Source organism: Ranitomeya variabilis, chromosome 5 (assembly GCF_051348905.1).
Source record: "Ranitomeya variabilis isolate aRanVar5 chromosome 5, aRanVar5.hap1, whole genome shotgun sequence".
NCBI classification, from domain to species: Eukaryota; Metazoa; Chordata; class Amphibia; order Anura; family Dendrobatidae; genus Ranitomeya; species Ranitomeya variabilis.
Genome location: NC_135236.1, coordinates 178,701,709 through 178,712,126, shown reverse-complemented (window position 1 = coordinate 178,712,126; position 10,418 = coordinate 178,701,709).

The window sequence follows — 10,418 nt, the reverse complement described above, 5'->3', positions numbered from 1 at the left end:
CAGCTGTCAATTTTCCTCCAACACTTTTCCCTTCACTTTTTCCCCATTATGTAGATAGGAGCAAAATTGTTTGGTGAATTGGAACGCGCGGGGTTAAAATTTCACCTCACAACATAGCCTATGACGCTCTCGGGGTCCAGACGTGTGACTGTGCAAAATTTTGTGGCTGTAGCTGCGACGGTACAGATGCCAATCCCGGACATACACACATACATACATACACACATTCAGCTTTATATATTAGATATACCTGTATGTAATCTCCTGTATATAGTATATACCTGTGTGTCATCTCACCTATATATAGTATATATCTGTGTGTCATCTCCTGTATATAGTATATACCTGTATGTCATCTCCTCCTATACATAGCATATACCTGTGTCATCTCCTCCTGTATATACTATATACCTGTAGGTAATCTGCTCCTGTATATAGTATATACCTGTGTGTCATCTCCTCCTGTATATAGTATATACCTGTATGTCATCTCCTCCTGTATGTAGTATGTACCTGTATGTCATCTCCTCCTCTATATAGTATATACCTGTGTGTCATCTCTCCTGTATATAGTATATATCTGTGTGTCATCTCCTCCTGTATATAGTATATACCTGTGTGTCATCTCCCCTGTAAATAGTATATACCTGTGTGTCATCTCCTGTATATAGTATATAGCTGTATGCCATCTCCTCCTGTATTAGCCCTCGTTCACACGTTATTTGGTCAGTATTTTTACCTCAGTATTTGTAAGCTAAAATGGCAGCCTGATAAATCCCCAGCCAACAGTAAGCCCACCCCCTGGCAGTATATATTAGCTCACACATACACATAATAGACTGGTCATGTGACTGACAGCTGCCGGATTCCTATATGGTACATTTGTTGCTCTTGTAGTTTGTCTGCTTATTAATCAGATTTTTATTTTTGAAGGATACCAGACTTGTGTGTGTTTTAGGGCGAGTTTCGTGTGTCAAGTTGTGTGTGTTGAGTTGCGTGTGGCGACATGCATGTAGGGACTTTTGTGAGATGAGTTTTGTGTGGCGACATGCGTGTAGCAACTTTTTGTGTGTCGAGTTGCATGTGACAGGTTAGTGTAGCAAGTTGTGTGCAGCAAGTTTTGCGCATGGCGAGTTTTGCGCGTGGCGAGTTTTATGTGTGGTGCCTTTTGAGTATGTGCAAGTTTTGTGTGAGGCAACTTTTGCATGTGTTGCAACTTTTGTGCATGTGGCAATTTTTCTGCGTGTGGCAATTTTTCTGCGTGTGCAAGTTTTGCGTGTGGCGAGTTTTGCACGTGTGGCGAGTTTTGCATGTGGAGAGTTTTGCGCGTGGCGAGTTTTGAGCGGCGACTTTTGTGTTTCTACTTTTATGTGGCGAGGTTGGTGTATGTGTGGTGAAATGTGCACTGAGGGTGGTATATGTGTTCGAGCACGTGGTAGTGTGTGGCGCATTTTGTGTGTGTGTTCATATCCCCGTGGTGGTGTGATTATCCCATGTTGGGGCCCCACCTTAGCAACTGTACAGTATATACTCTTTGGTGCCATCGCTGTCATTCTTTAAGTCCCCCTTGTTCACATCTGGCAGCTGTTAATTTGCCTCCAACACTTTTCCTTTCATTTTTTCCCCATTATGTAGATAGGGGCAAAATTGTTTGGTGAATTGGAAAGCGCGGGGTTAAAATTTCACCTCACAATATAGCTTTGACGCTCTCAGGGTCCAGACGTGTGACTGTGCAAAATTTTGTGCCTGTAGCTGCGACGCCTCCAACACTTTTCCTTTCACTTTTTCCCCATTATGTCGATAGGGGCAAAATTGTTTGGTGAATTGGAAAGCGCGGGGTTAAAATTTCACCTCACAACATAGCCTATGACGCTCTCGGGGTCCAGACGTGTGACTGTGCAAAATTTTGTGGCTGTAGCTGCTACGGTTCAGATGCCAATCCCGGACATACATACATACATACATACATACACACACACACACATTCAGCTTTATATATTAGATATATATATATATATATATATATATATATATTAGACACAGATAGATAGTGCTGCTATACACAGCAGTATCACCTATACAACGTATATGCAGTAGTCTATACATTATACAGGTGATACTGCAAATGTTGGAATGTTGGATACACGATATATAGGTGATACTACTACTGCTGTATATAATGATAGTATCACCTATATATCATGTATACAGCAGTCTATATACATTATATAGGCAATACTGCTACTGATGTGTATATATGTTATATATAGGTGATACTGTTGTGTATATATGTACGTGTGTGTGTGTGTGTATACACACACACACACACACCAGTATCGCCTATATAACGACATATATACACAGCAGTATCACCTATATACACATCAGTAGCGGTATTGCCTATATAATGTGTATAGACTACTAAATATACATTATATAGGTGATACTGATGTATATAATCACTATACTACCTATATAATGTATGTATAGCAGTCTACATCTTATATAGGTGACACTGCTACTTATGTGTATATACTTTATATAGGTGGTACTGCTGTGTATACATGTATATATATGTGTATACATACATGTGTGTGTACAGTATACTGTATATACAGTATGTATACACACACACTGCAGTGTCACCTATATAAGGTATATACGCATCAGTAGCAGTGTCACCTATATAAGATATAGGCTGCTATACATACATTTTAGTGGTATAGTGATTATATACAGCAGTATCACCTATATAACGTATATATAGCAGTCTATACACATTATATAGGTGCAACTGCTGTATAGACATAAAAAAATCATCTTGGGACTCACCCAGGTCACTGAGATTGGGGGGGGAGGTCGGGAGGATGAAGGGCTGAGGTGTGTCGGGTCCTCTCCAGCGTCGGCAGTGAAGAGGGTCCCAGGCATTGGTGAGCAGTCTTCTCTGACGCTGGTACAGGCCGGCCAGCATCAGACACAGTCAGGTGGAGGCGTCCTATGCGCGCCGGCCTTTTCAAATGTGCGCGCGTGGTCTCCTGCTTGCCCGCGCTGACACGGGCAGCAGACGAGCATGCGCAGGAACTAGGACCGCAGCCGTGCTCGCGCACTAGCGTGGGCCGCCACGGCACTTATCAGCGCGGGCAACGTGCGCACACAGGACCTGGCTTAGTTTTAAAGGGCCGGCTGGAGGGATGCGGCGCGCTATGTATTAAAATCGCTGCCGGTCCTCCAGCGGCTCTGTGCAGCTGCTCAGGCACCGGCCCGGGGGGCATATGCACTCCTGCCACCTGGCCCAGTCCACCCCTGCCAACAGGGCACTAAAAGAGGCAGCATAGAGGAGCGTTTGTGTGGCCCTCTTCCCACATTATGACCAGCAGCCACGTGCGGCACAGCGACAGATAAGTAAGTACACCCATGTTTGAAATGTAATTTTATTGGGAATCATCATGCGCTTACTACTTTGCTTTTCTCATCAAGAATGGCAGAAATCTTCATGAAGGAAATAGAAAGGCCACTAGTAGATACATGGTGTTGTACATGATAAACGGTTTTCATAATTGATTACAATCGGTGGCCCTTTTACTACACAGTGTTTCCCATTATTTGTCCTTTCTGTGATAGAGGTTATTGGACTCTGGCCTTGTGGCCTTGCTTGTTTTTTTTTTTTTTTAATTTAAGATTAAATGTGCTCCCCAAATGCCTATTTGGATGCTACACTTAAATCTGTCTAGTCAGTTACACCTTTTGTGAGCTCTCTGCTTAATGGGCTAATGAATGTGTGTATTTTTTGTTGTTTCAGTGGGTGATGTTACAACAAGGTGGCGGAGTATCCGCGATCAGTACAGGAGGGAGAGGCAGCAGCGGGAGAGAAGTGGAGCCGGGGCACCTCCCAAAAAAAAGAAATACATCTATTTTGACCGGCTCAACTTTCTGAATCCCAGCATGGACCTCAGGCCGTAAGTAACCACCTCAATTAATTTTTGGAATATCTTTTTTAGTGTAATTTTTTTTTGGCCAAATTTTGGACCTAAAACATTGTTCTTTTTCAGAACTCAGTCTAATCTCACTGACAGGGAGACAGGGTCTGATTCGGAACTGGTCATTGACCCAGTTGGTGAAGGTGAAGAGGTGGCTGGTCCATCTGCTGCTCCCTCTGGCTCCATCCCTCCGGGATCCTCATCTGGTCAGGCAGCTCCATCTGCATCCATACCACACCAAGAGGACCCACAGTTTGCCTCTTCCGCCGCAGCATCATCAGCAGCACCACCACCTAGCCAGGATGACCCTGGAAATAGCAGCAGCCCGACTGTTGCCCTGGATCCATCCCCACAGGCTGCAGTAAGACCACAGCGTGCACGCCGCAGAAGACAGCTGATCCAAAGCCGCCAAAACGTGGATGCTGGGGTCATGAGCTATTTGGCACGTGTACGAGACGATGATGGGGAGGAGGGATTTACCAGGAGCCTTGCCCAGTACTTAAGGTCCATAGAGCGGGAGTTAAGGCTTCGTGTGAGAGGCTGTTTTCAGATCCTTGTGGACGCATGCACCCCCCCAAATAACCCATACAATCTCATGCTGATGATTGAACAGTGGCAGATGTCACCTGAAAATGTTCTGCGGCCTCAGAGATTACAAGGCCTGGCAGCTCCACAAGGATCTGAAGCACCCCCTCCACGTCAGCCAACACCTCAGCCCCAACCCACACCAAACACACAATGGCCACCTCAGCAACATATGGCGGGATATCATCAACCATCCCAATATGGCCACTTGTCCACACCCAGTGCTGGAGGCTGGTCCCAACCTGGGTATGGACAATATGGTCATTTTGGTTTGGGTTATGATTCCCGGCCATGTGGTCATCCCCAGCAGGGGTATCTCCAAAATCCTCGCCCCACTCTTCCAAGTTCCCAGCATCATAGCTGGGCTAATGTCCCTCAGGCCACTACAACATCTGCACAGGGTGCTGGACAATTGGGCCTACAAATGCCACCTGATGCAGGCACTGAGCAAGCTACTTCTCCTGCACCAACCTACCAGGACTTGTAATTTTTTTTTGTTTTTTTTTTTGTTTTTTTTATGTTTCTTTAACCTTTTTTTTTTTTTTTTTAAATATGATTTTTATACACAATTTTCATTTGTATTGTCCCTACAGAGCATTGTTTATTGTGGATGTTGTAGCAAGTTTTGGATGACAACAAAAAAAGGCCTTTCTAAGGCAAAAAAAAGGTTAGGACAAAATAATAACCTAGACATTTCAAAAAGTTATACAGTAAAACGTTTGATTATTACCAATCACCGTCTGGATGCGCTGTATCCATTCTTCAATCACACACACATGATATGCTGATAACCATATGTGAAATAATAAAATACAACACACAGAGTTTTAAACTTGGTTAACACATACTTTATAGAGCTAATTAATTACACATGCAAAAAGGCATAGTCTTGCCAGGGAGTAGCACCTTGAGGAGTCAAAAAATAATTTGTAAAGATATCACGAACTTTAAGACCAGAAAGTGGACGACGCGGAGGAGGGACATATGGGGTAGGCCTACTAACATTGTTCATGAGGTTATCTTCCAAATTTGGCGAGGAACAATCATGTATTCTTGTGAAATTATGTAGAATTACACAGGCTTTTATCACTTCGTTGATTGAAGCCTCACTCAGCTGGATGGCAGACTGAAGAACACGCCATTTGGCAACAAGAATCCCAAAGGTGCACTCAACCAGTCTCCGTGCCCTGGCAAGTCTCAAATTAAACACCCTCCGCCGGTGGTCAAGGTTGCGCCTGGGGTAAGGCCTCATGACGTGCCTCGACAGTTGGAAGGCCTCATCTCCAACCAAAACAAAAGGCACTGCTTCTGCATTGGAGCCTGGGAGTTGTGGTGGTGGGAGGTTCAACTGGTTGTCACGTAGCCGCCGACCCATTATGGACGAATTGAAGACCCTAGAGTCTCCAGTTCGCCCATAGGCCCCAATGTCTACAATTATAAACCTGTAGTTACTGTCAGCAACTGCTAACAGAACTACAGAGAAAAACTGCTTGTAATTGTAGAATTGAGAACCAGAGTTCGGCGGCTTACGCACCCTGATATGTTTCCCATCCACAGCTCCAATGCAATTAGGGAAGTCACAATTATTTCTGAAACCTGTGGCGATTTGAATCCAATCGTCCTGTTTTGGCTCAGGCAACACAGCTTCATGTAGTTTCTGCCAGATTTGGGAACAGGTTGTCCTAACAATGCCTGAAATGGTCGACCGCCCAATCAGAAACTCCAGGTGTAGACCCGCATAGGACAAGCCTGTGGCCAGGAAGCTGCAATACAACAAAAAGGGAAAAAAAAAAAACATGAGGACGACGAAAAAAGGAATAAGCACAAGTGTATATTTCATTTACTAGTCAATTATTTACAGTATAAAAAGTTTCATTATAAAATCTAAATCGACTTGAATCTTGACAACATTCTTTTATATGTGCTTGTGGCTTCATGTCCAAGTGAAGTTAATGAAACCTAGTAGGACACCACACATTTTGAAAAAAAAAACAAAACAAAACCGTATTTGCGAATGTGGAATACCTACCGTAAGGTTAGGAGCAGACGCTCCTCAGCAGAGATGGCTTTTCTCATCCAGGTGTCCTGAAAGGTGAGGCCAGGACGTAAGATCTCCAACAACATGTCAAAAGTCCTGATGGACATGCGAGTATACTGGTAAAACTTGTCTGGATGTGCCCTCAAAGCTGAATATAGTCTCGGGAAATGGCCTTTACTCTGGCGTTGGGTCAATAGAGGATGTACCCACAATCTTCGTCTCCTCCTTCGCGGATCCACATTGACCGGATATGGCTGGCCAAAGCGACAAGACAACACCCAGTGAAGCAACACCCGCTGAGTTGTGCTTAAATACACAGGGTCAGACATGTTTGTAATCTCAAAGCAACACAGCCAAAATATGCGAGAGAACATATAGGGCAGATGGGAGGGCTACACCTGTTGTAGAGGGCTTAAATAGTGTGGTTAATGATGGTTTAAATGATTTGCAGGCCTGAAAACCGTTTAATGTCCATTTTGTCATGGTGCGTGATAAATACACCATACGGATCACATACGGATTACACACGCACAAGCACATGCGCAAAATACGCGACCACACCTAAGCAACGCAGTAACTACGGAAGTCGATTACGGTGACATTTTGGCGTATTGAACGCGTAGTACGGACGTATAATACGTGGCGTATTGTCTTACGCCAAGTGTGACCCCAGCCATATACTCACCTTCGATGGCCCCCGGAGTGTTCCCGCCTCTCACCACTGCATGCTGCCGCTTCGGTTCCTATAGATGGTGTGGTTCAGGACCTGCGATGACGTCGCTGTCTTGTGATTGGTCGCGAGACCGGCCATGTGACCGCGACGTCATCGAAGGTCCTGAACCACACCATCTAGGAACGGACGCCGCTGAGGAGATCGGCTGTCTGCAGGTGAGTATAACCATTTTTTAATTTTTTTTATTATTTTTAAACATTCTATCTTTTACTATAGATGCTGCATAAGCAGCATCTATAGTAAAAAAATGGTCACACTTGTCAAACACTATGTTTGACAAGTGTGACCAACCTGTCAGTTTTCCAAGCGATGCTACAGATCGCTTGGAAAACTTTAGCATTCTGCAAGCTAATTACGCTTGCAAAATGCTAAAAAAGACGCGAAAAAAACGGGAAAAAAACGCAAAAAAAAAATATGTGGATTTCTTGCAGAAAATTTCCGGTTTTCTTCAGGAAATTTCTGCAAGAAATCCTGACGTGTGCACATACCCTCAATCCTGTCTGAAAAGTAATTAAACCTAGAGGCAGCTCCCATACATCACATAGATAGTGATCATCAATGGCCTCGCCTGATAACAACAAACAGGAGTAAGGGTATGTGCACACGTTGCGGATTTCTTGCAGAAATTTCCTGAAGAAAACCGGAAATTTTCTGCAAGAAATCCGCATTTTTTTTTTTGCGTTTTTTTTCCGTTTTTTTCGCGTTTTTTTAGCATTCTGCAAGCGTAATTAGCTTGCAGAATGCTAAAGTTTTCCAAGCGATCTGTAGCATCGCTTGGAAAACTGACTGACAAGTTGGTCACACTTGTCAAACATACTGTTTGACAAGTGTGACCAACTTTTTACTATAGATGCAGCCTATGCAGCATCAATAGTAAAAGATAGAATGTTTAAAAATAATTAAAAAAATAAAAAAAATGCTTATACTCACCCAGACATCTCATCAGCGGCGTCCGTTCGTCTTCCTATAGCTGGTCTGTGCGCACAGGACCTTCCGTGACGTCACGGTCACGTGAGCGGTCACATGACCGCTCACGACCAATCACAGGACAGTGACGTCATCGGCAAGGTCCTTCGCCGCACATCAGCTACAGGAACCGAAGCGGCAGCATGCAGTGGAGGCGGGAAGACATCGAGGGTGAGTATATCGCTATTTTTTATTTTAATTCTTATTTTTTGACCACTTATATGGTGCCCAGTGCGTGGAGGAGAGTCTCCTCTCCTCCACCCTGGGTACCAACCGCACATAATCTGCTTACTTCCCGCATCGTGGGCACAGCCCCGTGCGGGAAGTAAGCAGGTCAATGGACCCCTAGGTGTGCGGAATCCGCTGCAATTCCGCATTTTAATGAACATGTTGCTTTTTTTTCCGCGATGCGATTTTTTCGCGGAAAAAAAGGCTACATTTGCACAAAAAATGCGGAATACACTTAAAATAATGGGAGGCATATGTAAGCGTTTTTTTGCGTTTTTATCACGTTTTTATAGCGAAAAAACGCGAAAAAAAACGCGAAAAATACTTAACGTGTGCACATGGCCTTATGTCTAGTTTGTCAAACATATAATATATAATGGGTCACAAATATGGACATAGGGATACTGACCCTAATCTCATGGCCTAATTGTATGTCTGTTCCATCTGTTGGGCTCAGCTTTAGAGGAGGAGTGGATTTTCCACTCTTGTACTGAAGATTAAGAACACAGCAGTTGATCGAAACGCGTTCAGTCGCTCATGGCTGCTCCCTAACTATTTTTGCTGGTCATTTGTATGCCCTTGTTCCAATTTTTTATGTTTGAATAAAGAATTTTTTTGATATTTTACATCCTGAAGCTGGATTTCTACATTTTTTCTACTAATTGTATGTCTATCTTGCCGCAGAGGTTGGCACTAAAAAGAACGATATGGCGCCCCTGCTCAACGTCAGCTTACACTGTGTGGGGTCTCTGGGGCTGGCACTGTGTGGAGTCTCTGGGGCTGGCACTGTGTGGGGTCTCTGGGGCTGGCACTGTGTGGAGTCTCTGGGGCTGGCACTGTGTGGGGTCTCTGGGGCTGGCACTGTGTGGGGTCTCTGTTATTTGCACTGTGTGGGGTCTCTGGGGCTGGTACTGTGCAGGGCTCTGGGGCTGGTACTGTGTGGGGTCTCTGGGGCTGGTACTGTGTGGAGTCTCTGGGGCTGGTACTGTGTGGGGTCTCTGGGGCTGGTACTGTGTGGGGTCTCTGGGGCTGGCACTGTATGGAGTCTCTGGGGCTGGCACTGTGTGGAGTCTCTGGGGCTGGTACTGTGTGGGGTCTCTGGGGCTGGTACTGTGTGGGGTCTCTGGGGCTGGAACTGTGTGGGGTCTCTGGGGCTGGCACTGTGTGGGGTCTCCGGGGCTGGTAATGTGTGGGGTCTCTGGGGCTGGTACTGTGTGGGGTCTCTGGGGCTGGTACTGTGTGGAGTCTCTGGGGCTGGTACTGTGTGGGGTCTCTGGGGCTGGTACTGTGTGGGGTCTCTGGGGCTGGCACTGTATGGAGTCTCTGGGGCTGGCACTGTGTGGAGTCTCTGGGGCTGGTACTGTGTGGGGTCTCTGGGGCTGGTACTGTGTGGGGTCTCTGGGGCTGGAACTGTGTGGGGTCTCTGGGGCTGGCACTGTGTGGGGTCTCCGGGGCTGGTAATGTGTGGGGTCTCTGGGGCTGGTACTGTGTGGGGTCTCTGGGGCTGGCACTGTATGGAGTCTCTGGGGCTGGAACTGTGTGGGGTCTCTGGGGCTGGTACTGTGTGGAGTCTCTGGGGCTGGTACTGTGTGGGGTCTCTGGGGCTGGCACTGTATGGAGTCTCTGGGGCTGGCACTGTGTGGAGTCTCTGGGGCTGGTACTGTGTGGGGTCTCTGGGGCTGGTACTGTGTGGGGTCTCTGGGGCTGGAACTGTGTGGGGTCTCTGGGGCTGGCACTGTGTGGGGTCTCCGGGGCTGGTAATGTGTGGGGTCTCTGGGGCTGGTACTGTGTGGGGTCTCTGGGGCTGGCACTGTATGGAGTCTCTGGGGCTGGTACTGTGTGGGGTCTCTGGGGCTGGCACTGTATGGAGTCTCTGGGGCTGGCACTGTGT